Source organism: Carettochelys insculpta, chromosome 4 (genome assembly GCF_033958435.1).
Source record: "Carettochelys insculpta isolate YL-2023 chromosome 4, ASM3395843v1, whole genome shotgun sequence".
Lineage (NCBI taxonomy): Eukaryota > Metazoa > Chordata > Testudines > Carettochelyidae > Carettochelys > Carettochelys insculpta.
In genome coordinates this window covers 90,479,848-90,495,376 of record NC_134140.1, presented here as the reverse complement: position 1 = coordinate 90,495,376, position 15,529 = coordinate 90,479,848, and the positions used below count along the sequence as shown (strand labels likewise).

Below are 15,529 nucleotides of genomic sequence, written 5' to 3'. Positions count from 1 at the left end.
GGTACATGCCCTGAGCCTCTGCTCACACACTGCCCCTGGCTAAGAAAGCGATTCATTATATAGGCAAGCATTCTGCCATAAGACAGCCATCTCACCCCCACATGCATGAGCAAGGAATAGTACTCTGTACCCACTTCCTACAAAGTGCACCAAAATACTGCAGTATGTTGCTCTGGATTTAATAAAATTAACAAGTGCTACTGCTGTGTTCAGAACCCTGTGAGGACTTGGTTTAGTATCTTCTGTAGCAAGTGCCTCTCGATGTACCAAGAGTGCAACGTGCAAAGGCTTTTATTTTTTTACACAGCACCAGACTGCTTTTCAGCTATTGCTACTGCTCCCTCAGTGAAGAACTGGATGCAATTAGCCCAACTGATTTCTGAAATGCAAGTTTATGTGTATTCAGATTCCTAATGTCTGCTCTGTGCCCATTCATTCTTCGGCAAAGTGTTTTTCCAGTTTGTCCGATATACATAGCAGAGAGGCATTGCTGGCACAAGATGGCATACATAACATTGGCTGAGTTACAGGAGAATGAGTCCCTGATCTTGTAATTAACATGCTTCAGTCCAGTGATGGTATCTCCAGAATAAATATGTGGACAAAGCAGGCAACGTGGTTTGTTGCAAGGAAAAGTTCCAGGATTAGTATTTCTGTGGTATGGCCTTTAGTTCCTAGTGAGAATTCTCCTGAGGTTAGGTAGTTGTCTATAGGAGAGAACAGGCCTCTCACCTAGGGCCTCTCGGTGTGTAGCATCATGTGCCAGTATAGGTTGTAGGTTTTTGATGATGTACTGCAGGGGTTTGAGCTGGGGGCTATAGGTGTGTGTTCTGTTATTGACCTTCCTGGGCCTATCATGAAGTAGTTGGTTTCTGGGTATTCAGTTGGCCCTGTCAATCTGTTTTTTTACTTCTCCCAGTGGGTAGCTAGGTGTGCTGGATGGAAGCATGTAGGTAAGTGCAGCAATCAGTGGGTTTCTGGCAGACAGTGGTGTTGATCTGGCCATCAGTGATTTGTACTGTGGTGTCCAGGAAACGTATCTCATGTGGAACGGTCAAGGCTAAGATTGATGGTGGGGCGCAGGTTGTTAAAAATCTCCGTGGAATTCTTCTAGAGTTTCTTTACCATGAGTCCAAATGACAAATATGTCACCAATGAAGCATAAGTAAAAGGAAGCATAGGAGCAATTTCAGAGCTCCTTTATATCACTAAACAAATTTGGTCGAACTCTATTCTGAAAAGCCTTTAATTTCCAAAACATGGCAACTTGTAGCATGTGTCTGACAGGAAGAGAAGCTGGTGGAGCTTCCTGGGAAAAAGAGGAACTAAAAAAAAAAAGATACCCTGGAGATTTAACTGGGGAGAAGACTCACTTTGTCAACACTGCCATTGTTTCCAAGACAGCAGATGGAACCAATAAGCTGGATGGCTGACCCGCATGATAAAGTAGAGCAGGTTATTATACTTCTCTCCTGACCATTGCCATCTTTTTTATTATGTAACCAGTTAACAGTGGCGAAGAAGGGAGGAAAAGAGGTGCCTCCGTAAAATCCCCAAACAATTAAAAACAAAACATTTTCACAGTGCGGGAAAACGTTCCAGAAGGCACAATGGAGTAAATGCCTTTCAACAATACTTAATGATTGTCTGAGCTAGCTTACATTTGTCACATTAGGGGGAAAAAAATGGCTGTTCCCCATTGTAACTGTTATTCTTCAAGATATATTGCTCATATCTATTAAAGTTAGGTGTGTGAGTGTGCACATGCATGGCTGTCAGAAAGTTTGCCGTTGCAACTACCAGCTGGGTAGGCTAGGGAGCCCCTGGAGTGGCACTTACGCAAAGCCTATACATGAGCCAGCCAATCTGGCACCCCTCGATTCTTTCTTGCCTTCCATGCAGACAGTGGGGCAGTGAGGTGGGTTTCAAACAAATACAAGCAACACATCCAAAAGAACAACAGTAACTGTTATTTGTTCTTTGAGTGCTTGTTCATATCTATTCAAGGTAGGTGATTCCCAAGCTAAAACCAATAGGACGGGTCACAGTCAATGCGTGGCTGACTCACGGAGTACAGTTTTATTTATTAAAAAGTAGTAAGTACACAAAAGTTTCTGTTTAGTATCACCTAAATGTCTTCTGATATTGTGCCTACCTTTCTAAACAAAGAATATGCACAGTAGATTATCCACTGCTCTCAACGGCTGTTACAAAACACCAAACTTGGTAAAGTCTGACCGTGCTGTGCTTCAGCTTTACTGAACAGGATACACTGCTAGTATCAAGTTTTAAAACTAAGAGCATTTTTACAAATAAAATATAGTAACAAAATAAGCTAAAGAAAATAAAAATAAAGCCTGCATTTTTTAAAAGCTAATTTAAATAAAGATTAGGCAACAGGTCCCTTCCTGTTTTTTTAACTTGATAGCTATCTTTACTGCCCTTGTAAGGTTAACACTTAACTGCAGCAGCAGATTTAAATACCTTATTCTTTAATACCATTTGGCAAATAGAGAATTACTTTAGTGAAGCATTCGTAATTCCCAGAATTAAAACTGGACAAATACATGGAAGCAGGAATTATTCCAAACGATTCAATGAGAATCTACAGAAGTACATATTTATCTCAATATTTTGCAGAAAAAAGGAAAACTAAATGCCATTACTTGTCACAATTTAATTAAATGGCTGAATTGTCACTTTACATATGTGGTTATGTAATACTCAAGAAATTTCAGAAGAGAATATGCCACTTACTGAACACAACTTTAGAATACTGGGTAGTTCTTGTTAGAAATTTGTTCAGAAATCTATACAGTAGTCCCTTGAGTTATGCAAGGGTTGTGTTCCCATGCACCCTCACATAACTCGGATTTCACATATGTTGGGAGCAGTTTTTTCCCCACTAGAATGCATGTTCTGCAGCAGGGGAAGCAGCAGGAGCACCTGGAGCTCCTTTTGCAAGGTTAAGTCCTGGGGTTGGGGGGGGTTAAGCCTGGTAGTGGGCTGGGGCCATGGAAGCAGGGCAGGAGGGTTAGGGCTGCAAGGGGGGAGGGGTGGAGTTGAGCCAGAGTCACAAGCAGGGGGTTTGAACCTGGGTGGAGGTGGTGAGCCAGAGCTGGAGCCACACACAGTGGTGGTGAGCCGGAGTCAGGCCGGGGTAGAACTGGGGTGGGAATGAGCCGGGGTGGAGAGAGAGGGATTTTGAGTTGTGCTTAACTCGTGTTAATACGAGTTAAGTGCAACTCAAAATTGTGCATTTTGAGAGTTTACTGTAAGGCAATTTATTTGTAGAACATTTAGAACTCTACTACAGGTTGAACCTCTTTAATCCAGAACCATCTTGTCTGGCAACATCCGTAATCCAGAATGATTTTAGTTCGCCCGACAACCACTTAGCGAGGATGTGGCCAAGGTTCCCATGGTCCCATAAAGTTTGTGTACAGCCACCAGTCCTCATTCTCAGTGTTCTGTGCTGTTATTTAGCTGTAATTTACCTCTAAATGTTTTCTAAGAGCCCAGTAAGCAGTGGAAGTTTTGTTAATGCTGCTAGACAATACTGACCTCCTGTGATCTGGTAAATCCTCTCATTTGGCACTGATCAGGTCATGAAGGTGCCAGATTAGAGAGGTTCAATTTGTAGTTAGAATTAACTACTTGAAGACTACCATCTAAAAATACTTCAGAACAGTAATGAAATCACTTCAGAAAAACAAAACTGAGCAAGAGAAACAAGAGCACATTTTTCCTAATTTTTGCATATATCTACTAGAATCAAGCCAACTTTGAAGAAATATTTTGCTCTTATGACCACCATTTATTTAAGGTTAATTTATGCTACAGATTCTTATCATCTACTGCAATCGTAAAAACTGAGGAAGTAGGTCTTACCCACAGTAGCTCATTACCTAATAAATAAAAGTGCTAGTATTTAAAGGTGTTACAGGACTGCTTGTTCTTTGTCATACCACCTAAGATCAGGCTGAATGACAGCATTACCATTTTTGAGTTGCAATGTAAGGTTATGCATTCACTATAAGGAAAAATCGACAGCATCTGTTCCGGACACACTAAATTAGAGGTGGCCGACCAGTTAGATACTAAGAGCCAAAAGAGCTGGATAGAGTGCAAAGAGCCACATATTAAATATTTATATTTATATATCTATAGTAAACTCTCACTTCTGGCAGCCCCAGGACCAGGATATTGCCAGATATTCAAAATATTCCAGATAACAGAGAGGTATACTTAGCAATGTATAACACGAACAAAACACAAGATTAGATACTTAGAAAAACAAAATGTTATGCGGTGTACTTTATTTACCAACAACAGTAGTATTATACACTATAAACTATTACTGTATTTACTTTCCCTATACTGTACTTACGGAAAACGTAACTAAAATTTACTTATGGTTAAAATGATGGTAGTTTGAGAGTTCCGGATGATAGAATGCCAGATATAAGACGGTTTCTTACCTCCGTAACTGGTGTTCTTCAAGATGAGTTGCTCATATCCATTCCAACATAGATGCACCCATGCACGCACTCAGTTGCCAGAAAGTTTTTACCCCTAGCTGGTAACTGTTGGGATGGAGAGACACAGCCCACACCAGCCACTCCTCAGTTCCTTCTTCCCATCTACTCCGACAGTGGGGAAAGGCAGGAGAGTTTGGGAATGGACATGAACAATACATCTCAAAGAACACCAGTTACAGAGGTATGTAACTATCTTTTCCTTTTTGAGTGATTCTTCACCTGCACTCCAATGTAGGTGAACGTAAGCTGACCTTAGGTGGTGTGGTCAAGACCTGGAATGATTGTAGTACAACCCTGCCCACAGCAATGTCTTCCCTAACGTGCTGCGTAATTGCGTAATGGGCTGAAATACGTATGGAAGACCAGATGGCAGCCCTACAGATGGACATGGGCTATGAATGTTGCTTCACCTTTAACCTATTCTGCCTGCACAGCTAGGCTTTGGGCCACTCAGCAGAGCAACTGCTGGAGGGCCCTACTATGCTCCAGGACCGGGGAGGCAGAAGACCCCACCACCGCTTCATCCTGGGCTGATGAAGAGGATGTACCCATTTGCATAGGGTAGCCCATATCCACGGTGCCAGCAAGGCTCAGTGCACCTACCCTCTGATCTGAGGGAAATGACTCCAACACCTGCCTAGCAGGCACTGAACCCACAGGGGCAGTACCAAGCCTCCCACCACAAGAGGAGGTGCCATCATGGAAGATGCCAACAGGAATCCACCAGACCTCACCAGTGCCATCATGGGCGGTGCCATGGTGAACGGCACCAAAGGAAAAGGTGTCAAAACCACTGGAGCCGATGACAACAACAGTGCCGGGGGGTGGGGGAGTCAGTGCTGAAGTGGCTGACAGGGCTGACAAAGAGTGTGCCATAGGGAACAACTGGTCCAGAAAGCCATCCCACGAAGGAGCTTGCAGTGAGACTGACTTGCCGAGTGTGATATTAGAGGAATTCCCAATGCCAACAACAGAGACCAGGACGGCAGGAGAACGAACTGCTCCTGGCTCTCTTGTATGCCCATGGAGTCCAGAATGGACACTGCAGAGCTAGCTGCCAATTCAGTGGCCACCGTCCCAGAGCAGAACGTCAATTCCTTCTGAACAAGGAGCAAGCACTCCAACTCCTACCAGAGCTGGAGAGAGAGAAGTCAGGCTCCAAGCCCGAAGCTTCCAAGGCCGAAAACCAAGGCAGTGCCAGCCCTCAGGGCACCTGCATGAGCACTGGATGGAACGGTGCCAACACCATGGTCACCAGCAGAGCTGTAGGTATGGGCAGGCATGCCAGCATGGAGAGATCACCCCACAACAAGGGACGTCAATGCACCTGCTTTGGGGATGTACTCCTCCTTGGTGGAAAGAAAGGCAACATGACCCGAAGGCAGCTGTGCACCACCCAGAATGCTTCCAGCATCAAAGGCATTAGCAAAGAGCAAGGGCTGGACCTCCAGACCAACATCGAAGCTTCACCATCCAGGGCCTGCCCTTAGTGCACATCCCCTGATGCCAATGGAAATTCTCCCTGAGTTTAGAAGCAGACAAAGAAAAATCCATCACGCCTTTTCTTTTTATGAGGCACCAGGAATGGAGAGCTGTGCCTTTAATAAGGCTGAGCTAATGCCCTTGACCATGGTGCCAGGTTCCCTTCTCCTTCGTCAATGCCATGGTTGAGCTTGGTGCTGGCGCACTCCACACTGAAGAAGACATGCTCAGCCCCATGGACAGGGATTTCTCCAGTTGAAGAGCTGCCTTCCTTAACAAAACTGAGATGTTGAGCTCTGTCCTTCATGGTCCTCGGCTTGAAGGTCTCACAAACTGGGAAGCAGTCCTGCTGATGACCGTTGCCCAGACACTTTAGAAAGGCTGAATGAGGATCAATTTCTGGCACGTTTCCCGCAGTTGAGGCAGACCTAAAAAGCCTGGCGACCTCAGCATGCCCTGGGGATGAGACTTGAGGAGGAAGAATGACTGCCCTACTGGGGAGCCCAACGATTAACACCAACTATTGACAATGAAAAACTATTAACACCTAATGAGAACTAGTTACAGATAATGGCCTGACAGCTACCAGCTAACTAAAAGAGATTGCTTGCACGAGTGCAGGGAGTTCAAGCAACCGACAACATGTCAAGAAGGAACTGAGTGTGGGGCGGCACAGCTGGCGCATACATTGGGTGCCATACTGGTGTCACTCCAGAGGGTGCTGCTCTGGCCCAACAGCTACATCTAGGGGAAATACTCTCCAGCAACAGAGCACGTGCGTACATGCGCACCTACGTTGGAATACATATGAACAATCACTCAAAGAAAAAATGCACTGTATATATCCATCTAGATAGATATAGTACACGAAATATAGTGATAAAAATAACATTGCAGGACATTTCAGGCAAGAGCCCTTTCTCAGCTGTGTTAACAAACAAGATGTTATTTCAAATTTTTGCTCCAGAAGTGCCTAAAACATAACTTTCCTTCCAAAGTTCCAGAGCTGGGTGGATCTGAGAGAATGACAACATACATTTATTGAGAGCTTCATGAGAGTGAGCTGCAACTCCAAAATCGTCAACATATGACAGAGTTTGTTACCATAAAACTGTTGAAAAAACATCTTCTCTATGAATCCCACAAATAGAGGTGCACAAGATGATCCCATTTTAGTAACTATACTAACACCTCTTACTTGAAAGTAGAAGTCTGAATTTAAAAAGTGACACCATTTAACTTAAGAAGAAGAGAGAGACTCATATCTCAGAATAATTGCTTCAGCCTGGCAAACAGGGGGTTTTGAATGTTCTTTAAAGAAATACAGTGTAAACCAGGTACATGCTGAATCTTTTTTTGCCCTGGAATTTAAATATGATATTCATGTTGGCTGCCTTATTCTGCACCCATGAAGTTTTCGAGTTTAAGGTGCTTCAGCCCCGGCCCGCATACACCCACCCCTCCCCCAGACCCAGGCATCCCAAGCCCCAATTGCTCTAACCCAATGCACCCACTCTTTCCCCCAGAGTCAGGAACCCCCCGCTTCCCTGAACTAACCCAATGCCCTCACCCAGAGCCAGGCACCCCCAGCTCTCCTGCTCTAACCCAATACACTCACCTCACCCCACCCCACCCATTGCCAGGCATCCCCAGCCCCACCAACCTAATTCCCCTCCCCCAGAGTCAGACAGGCCCAGCCTGCCCCGTCCCCAGCTCTAACTCAATGCCTGAGCCTCAATGGACCCCCCCACTACAGCCACACAGTTCCCCATCCAGGCGCTGGGCCACATGTACCAAGAGGCCATAAGCATTCCATGCGCATGGCTCTGTACTAGCAAGATCTGCAATTTTGAGCAAAGAGCCACATGTGGCTCAAGAGCCGCATGGCCAGCCCTGGACTATCTGGAAATTTTTGCTTTCAGAAAGAAATATTAGAAGACCTCCTGAATAGAAAAGCCAAAGCTCTGAAGAGTACAATGCCTGAGGATGAAGTACTGCTTTTCCTAACTCAATCTGACAACACGTAGCTCACTAAAATAAGTAAATAAATAAAGTGTCTCTACATACCATGGTGACGGCCCTTTCCACTACTGCAGTGTTTATCTGTATGCTGTTATGCCTAACAAGTATTTAAAGGGTATCTAAAGACAGATGTTGTGCTCAACACTTCTTCTGAATAAGAAAGACCTGTCAAACATCTAGGCATAAACAAGAAGCAGTCCTGTAGCAACTTAAATACTAAGAAATGTATTACGTCATGAGCTTTCAGGGGCAAAACCCACTTCAGGAAGCGGCCCCCATGGTCATAAGGAGAGTGGCCATAACCCCAGGGCCAGGCAGATGCTCAGAACTTCATGTTAGGACCATCTGCGCTTGGATTTCTGCACAGATGTCATACAAATACCCAGAAGCCAGCTACTTCAAAATAAGCCCAAAAGGGTAAGCAACAGAACACCGCTTGTAATCACCTACAGTCCTCAACTTAAACCTCTCTAGCGCATTATTGACAATCTACAACCTGTTCTGGAACACGATCCCTCTCTCTCACAGACCTGGGTGACAGGCCTGTTTTTTTCCTACAGCCACCCAGCTTCAAGAAAATACTCACGGGCAGCCACATACCATACCACAGAAATACTAAACCAGGAACCTAATCTTGCAACAAGCCCAACTGCCACCTCTGTCTACATATCTATAATCTAGATACACCATCACTGGATGTAAAGATGTCAGCCACACCATCACCTTTACGTCCACTAATGGGAAACATGCCATCATGTGCCAGCAATTTCCCTCTACCACTTACACTGGACAAACTGGACAGTCCCTATGCCAAAGGATGGACACAAATCTGAATACACATAAACCTGTAGGAGAACACTTTAATCTGGCAGGACACACTATAATGGACCTTAGGATACCTGTATTATTACAAAGAGATTTTAACACCAGATTACGAAGGGAGACATGTGAATTGGAATTCATTTGCAAATTTGATTAATTTAACCTCAGGCTCAATAACGATCGTGATTATCTTACACATTACAAGGCCAGTTTCCCCACCTTTTATGTTCACGGGAATGACAACCATCGCGCTTAGTTTACTCTTCGTAGAGACCCTCTATGATAGGTGACTCCTCCCTGTCCTGCCATTCCCCACTCTTTACTGCTCTCTTCTTCTTTCTCCCCACCCCCATGCCCAGCTTTATATTTCTCTGATTCCTTACTTCCACTCCAGAATCTGAATAAGTGGGTCTTACCAACAAAAGCACATTACCTAATAAATAAAAGTGTTAGTCTTTAAAGTACTATATGATTGCTTGCTTTGTTTTGTATAAATCTCTAGATACTTTTCATCCTAGGGCAGGGGTCTGCTACCAAAACAGTAAGACGAGCCTTTCTTTAAAAAAAAAAAAAAAAATTCAGTTACGAAATCAATACGTCAAGGGCTTGTCTACACTTGCCCCCAACTTCGAAGGGGGCATTTAAATCAAGGCAATGGGGGATTACTAATGAAGTGCTGCAGTGAACACATGGCACTTCATTAGGCTAATCCTCCCCCATGGCAACTTCAAAGCTTCAAAGTGCCAGCATGCGTGTAGCCCTTTTACTCCTACACACATGCCAGCACTTCGAAGTTTGGCACTTTGAAGTTGACGTGGGGAAGAATTAGCCTAATGAAGTGCTGTGTATTCACCACAGCACTTCACTGGTAATCTCCCGGTGGCCTGATTAACAAGCCCCCTTCAAAGATGGAGGCAAGCGTAGACCCAGCCCAAGAGCCGCAAAGCACGTGAATACGAGACAGCCCTTAATAAGTAACATCAAGCCATATTTTTGTAACTGGTCTTGAGAACAGCGCACACACAATAATTTATACCAGTTAAATTTTTTAAGTTACTTTTACCCCGGATTGAAGAGCAAATGAACACAAGGAAAATGCCGCACCTGGGGATGGGCTCTTTAGCAGGAAGGAGCAATGTTTGTATCAACCCTCCACACTCTACCCTCCTTGGCCCACAAACCCACCCCCCATCTCCAGGCTTTACCCGCCTCAGCCCTCAAATCCACTCCACTATCCTCAAGCGTTACCCTCCAACCCACAGTCCTGTCCACCATCCCCATCTGCCTCTCAACCGCAGGCTTAACTCCTCTCAGCCCCAAATCACCTCTCCATCCCCAGGCTGAACCCCTCTCAGCCCCAAACCTGCCCACCCATCCCCAGATTAATCAGCCTCAGCCACCAAGCTCCTCCAGCTGCGTGCACTGCCGCTGCTCCTCCACAGCTGACACCTCCTTCTCAGAGGGGCTATGGGACGCAACAGGGGCAGACTTGGCCGCCCCTCCGCCCAGCTCTCCTGTGGGCTTAGCACTTTCCCACCTGCAGTGAGGGCAACTCCCTGCTCCGCTGCTGAAACAATGGAAGTCAATTTAATCAGTGTAAGAGACGGATCTCTCCCACTGCCCTGCCAGCCATTAAACCAATTAAATGTAGTTCCATTATTTCAACAGCAGCAGGGCAGGGAACCACAAGAGGAGTCAGCAGCAGCAGCATCCCGAGCCACAACCGATTCCTTAAAAAGCCGCATGTGGCTCCAGAGTCGCAGGTTGCCGACCCCATAAAAGGGCAAGCACAACGGCAGAGCCACCCTACTGCACCACTTACACTAGGTGGCCATCCGTGGAAACATCCACCAAAGGAGGTGGGTTTTGCCTAAGGGCCTAATAAGTTTATTAGTCTTTAAGGCGCCACAGGACTGCTTGTTATTTCTAAAGCTACTGACTAACATGGTACCCCATGAGGCTATCCAGGCACAGTCTACTCTAACAAAATGAAACCAGTTAAAGCTCCCAGCACATCTGCAGAAAACTTAATGTCCACATATAAAAACACTTCCCAGACAGTCTACAAAATCTAGTAACGGGTTTCAGAGACTTCTTTAGCAGCCTCAATAAAGACAGTCAAATTGGCTGACTGCTACTGTGGATTGCACACAAGCTGAAAGCATTTGGCCAGTGCTCCCACTACTACCGCAGTGGTCCTGAAGAACCCCCCGAAATACACTACTTCTGGAAGCTCAGCCAGGAGGAGTACGCAACAGACACTGAATATAAATTTTGCCTCATGTACACAAACAGTATCCTAAACCATTTGTTTGTCAGAGTGGCTAACATGAAAACACTGTTCATGTTTAAAGTGATTTGGTTACAAATAGTTTAATTATCTAATGAAGACAAAGTTTGAGGACTACATTACCTTATTCACCTCTCCCTGAAGTAATATAGCCTCCAGTACTTGCATAAGGCAACAAGGATTTGATTTTCAAACTGCATCTTTCTAAATGATCTAACATTACTAATAGATCTAATATTAAGAGCAAAAGATTAAAACACTAATCTCGTAACCTATACTGATCAAGTGATCCTACCCCACTTATTGTTTGTATTCTCTCAGCATGATTAAAATGATTCAGGCTATGTCTGCACTTGCCCAGAAGACTGACCGCCAATCTCACAGTCAATCTTCCAGGATTCAATTTTGCGTGTCTGATAAGGACACACAAAATTAACTTCTCAGGGGTCACAGTCGACCCGTGTTCCTGGCAAGATATGAGGAGCAAGGACAATCGATGGGAGAAACTCCCTCCTTTACCTTCTTCAATAAAGGACGGACAGGTAAGCCGAGTGCAGATATGTCCACTCTAGCTATGCAACTGCTGTAGCGAGAATTGCATATCTGCAGCTGACTTACTTTGCCTACTGCAGACATAGCCTCAGACTTCATTTTTTCCTAATTTCACTAGCGAAAAGTTATCCTCCATTTAAAGTGTGAAAATTAGGATAAGCACCCAGTCATTTAACAAGATGTAGGTATTTTAATGCAGAACATTTTGGTTTGTCAGAGGTGAACTACTTTTCTTCTTTTAACTCCTGTGGGGGCGTGTCTATGTCTTTTGCCTGATGGTAATTTTTATTATAAATCCAAACAACTAATGAATGCTCTTTTTAAAACTTGAATTTTAACAAGTTAAATGAAACAAACAAGCTCTTAATAGTTTGAAGTGTATTTTGGAGGTTACAGGAAAAGGGGAGTTCTTTGTATAATAGAAGATATCTGATCTCACCAAAAACTTTCAATATTCCTTTGTACACTGCTAGATCACAAAGCATTCACATCAAATGCACCTACTGTAGTTGTCTCTCAAAGTAACTAGTAACAATTATTAACAAACATCTAAAAAAAAATCAAATTAATGTTCAACTTCTCACAGTCTGATTGGACTACATAGTGATATGGTATCCCACTTCAAATTCAAAACTCCAGAGACTTACTATCTAGAATTCCATCCTACAATCCATCCTTCATCCATTGCCTTTAATATTAAATAGTATGCCCCTATGAACCTTTCAGTATGACCACTCTTGAGGACAGAAAAATTGTATCCTTAAGTTGTAAAGTGAAGACAGAAGCAACCCACACCAATCTAACTGCCTTCACAGACAGAGTTAATGGCCTAGTAGTGGAAGAGGGATGGAGTACATGTTATACATCTTGATTTTAGTTAAACCTTTTGACACAGTCTCATAAGCAAACAAAGGAAAAGTACAAAATTCTTAGATGGATCTACAACTTGTTGAAAGTCCATGCTCAAAGAGTAGTTACAATGATTTCCATCAAACTGGGGAGATGGATCTAGTGGAGTCCCACAAGGGCAGAGTCTTTGGCACACACCGCCTCCAGTGCCGTGGGGGCAGGACCTCAGGCAACCCCCCTGCACTGCAGGCCCCACACTTCTCCACTGCAGCCCAACAAGCCTCACCAGAAATTATCTGGGACAAGGTGCAGCAGCAATGGATGGCAGTAGCAGGAGGTCACCCCTACTCACTCAGGTTCACCACATGGCACAAGTGGCAGCCTGCTCCATCCTGTTGTGCCCTACTCTGCAGGCTCATGGGAGCAGAGATGTGGGACTCAGTGGGCTGGGAGGCTGCAACAGAGCATAGTGGAGTAGGTTGACACACACACCACTTGGCAATTCTGTGAGGGCAGGGCGAGTGGAGGTGATCCCCTGCTGCTAACGCCTGCCCCCACTGTCTTTCCTTGCCCCATCCCAAGTAATCCTCCTGTATCCTTGTCTTATGGACAGGACAGCTATGCACAGGGGTCACTCTTAGGTCTGGTACTACTTAATATTTTCATTAATGACTTGGATGATGGAGTGGAAAACAGGCTTATAAAATTTTCAGCGCTGAGAGGACTCGCAAGGACTCTGCCCTTTGGGGGGCAGAATTAGAATGACCCTGACAAACTGAAGAATTGGTCTGCAATCAACAAGATGAAATTCAGTGAAGATGGAAAAATTAAATGAACAATTATGAAACGGGGAATAACTGGCGATGTAGTAATACTCCTGAAAAGGATATAGCAAATCATGTGATTAGTCAGGAATGTGCTGCAGATGCAAAAACAGGCTAATATTCTGTGATGTATTAAAGAGAATGACACTTATAAAACAGAAGACGTAATTATTCAGATGTACTCTGTACTGGTGAGGCCTCAGCTGGAGTCCTGTATCTCATTTTAGACATGACACTTTAGAAAAAATGTGGACAAACTGGGGAGTCTAAAGAAAAGCAACAGAAACTATAAAAAGTTTAGATAACCTGACCTATAAGAAAGATAAAAAAAACTAGGCATGTTTAGGCTTGAGCAAAGACTGAGAGGGGATCTGGAATGTTAAGCGATGCTGCGAAGACAATTGCCATCAACTGTTCACCAGGTCCACTGAAGACAAAACTAAAAACAAACGGGATTAATCTACAGCAACCTAAATCTCTGTTAAATATTGTGAAAATCATTGCAACTACCAGTATAGTTAAGCTCTGGAATTTATTTCAAAAAGGGAGGCTGTGGAATACTTGTCAGACACAGCACAAGGAGCTAGATTTGATGACTTGTCAAGGTCCCACCCAAAACTATGTATCTATAGCAGACATTACAACCCTAACGATGAACTCAGCAGTAAAATGTCTATACTGCATCTTTCCTTTAGTTTCTTATTCAAATACTAACGAAGATGGCTTAATCTTTGTTTTCAAATATGTCTAAATACGTTTCCAGAATGGCTGTCTGATATAATTTTGTCGTCATTCATGAAACGTGTTCCAGAAAGCATGCAACATCTTAAAATGCTTTAAGTCAAAATGTGTTTAATTTACAGTTTAATTCCCTACCCCCACCCCTCTGCCCCCAATAGGTCACATATGGAATTATGTCTGACTTTGTATACATTTAACAGCATTCCAAACCAGTGTGAAATCTCCAGACCCTGTACTCAAACAGTGCATTCTAGCTAGAGATTAGGATAATACAGCTGAAGAGTGGTTATAGGAACAAAGAAGATCAGTGTTAATATGCTACCTCTACAGCCATGCAAATAAACAAAATTATTTTTATGCAGACTCTAATTAAAAGCACATTAGTATGCTGTAACTGGTTGTGAAGATAATTCTATGATACAGTGGTTCCCAATTTTTTCCCATTCTAGGACTCTTCCATAGCAAGACACTGCCTTCTCTTTGTTTCCCAAGTTCCCCTTCCATCTGCAGGTGAGCCCCCTTCCAATTCAGTAATATTAGAAGGGCAGCGTCACAAACCTGGACTGCCTGTTTATGACATACAAACACAGGTTGAGAACCCATTATTTTGAAACTGAATCCCCTTACTCCATCAGTGCAGGTGGGATGGCAAAAGTACCCAAGTGATAGTGTAATCACAGGGATGATATGGAGACAGCTTTCAGTAGAGTTGGTCTATTACAGAGACACCTTAGTTTGTGGGTTTCTCAAAGTGCTTGTGGAAGAATGTTCTGTACCACTGTATAAACACATCATGCCCAACACTTTTAATAAATTCATTCAGCTGCACACCACCGCAGCCCCTGCCGTGCATATGCCCTGCTGAGGAGGGACTGGGTGCAAGGGTGAACCTTCCTAACAGCCAAAGCGGGAGGATGTTGGTGCAAGAGACCCACACAGAATGGCCGGAGTAACTAAGCCACCCGCTGCAGAGTCAGTGCTTGAAGCATGGGGGCATGGATCCAAATCTGGGCTTCGCCCGCTCAATACGGCTCCAAGCACGGGGCAGGCAGAAAGGACCCCCAATCCGCGAAGCCCCTGCTCGCCTCCCTCGCCTCCGGGCGGCGTGACACCGAACTTCTCCCGCTGCCGAGCGGGGATCCCGGCTTCCAGGCAGCAGAGGTAGCCTGGCCCGGCCGCGCTCCCGCCAGCACTCAGTTGCCCCCATACCCGCTGCAGCGTCGGGCAACACCCCCACCGCCGCCCCCACTTCCGTGTTTACAATCCTCTTCCCTCCAATTCCATGCGCGCATTATCACCGCCACAGGGAGCTGCCACTCACCCGCCTAGCCGCTCGCATTGGCCCGCCCGAGCCGAGCCCCGCCTCCAAAGGCCTCAACGTTCTGATTCGGAATGTCCCCGGCAGT

At 44.7% G+C, this 15,529-nt stretch overlaps 1 protein-coding gene across 2 annotated transcripts in view; it reads right to left on the bottom strand.

Moving 5' to 3' along the window:
- The window catches only part of ELF2 (E74 like ETS transcription factor 2), a 60,263-nt gene that overhangs the window by 31,952 nt on the left and 12,782 nt on the right, over positions 1 to 15,529 (bottom strand). The gene's annotated exons all lie outside the window — the stretch shown is intronic.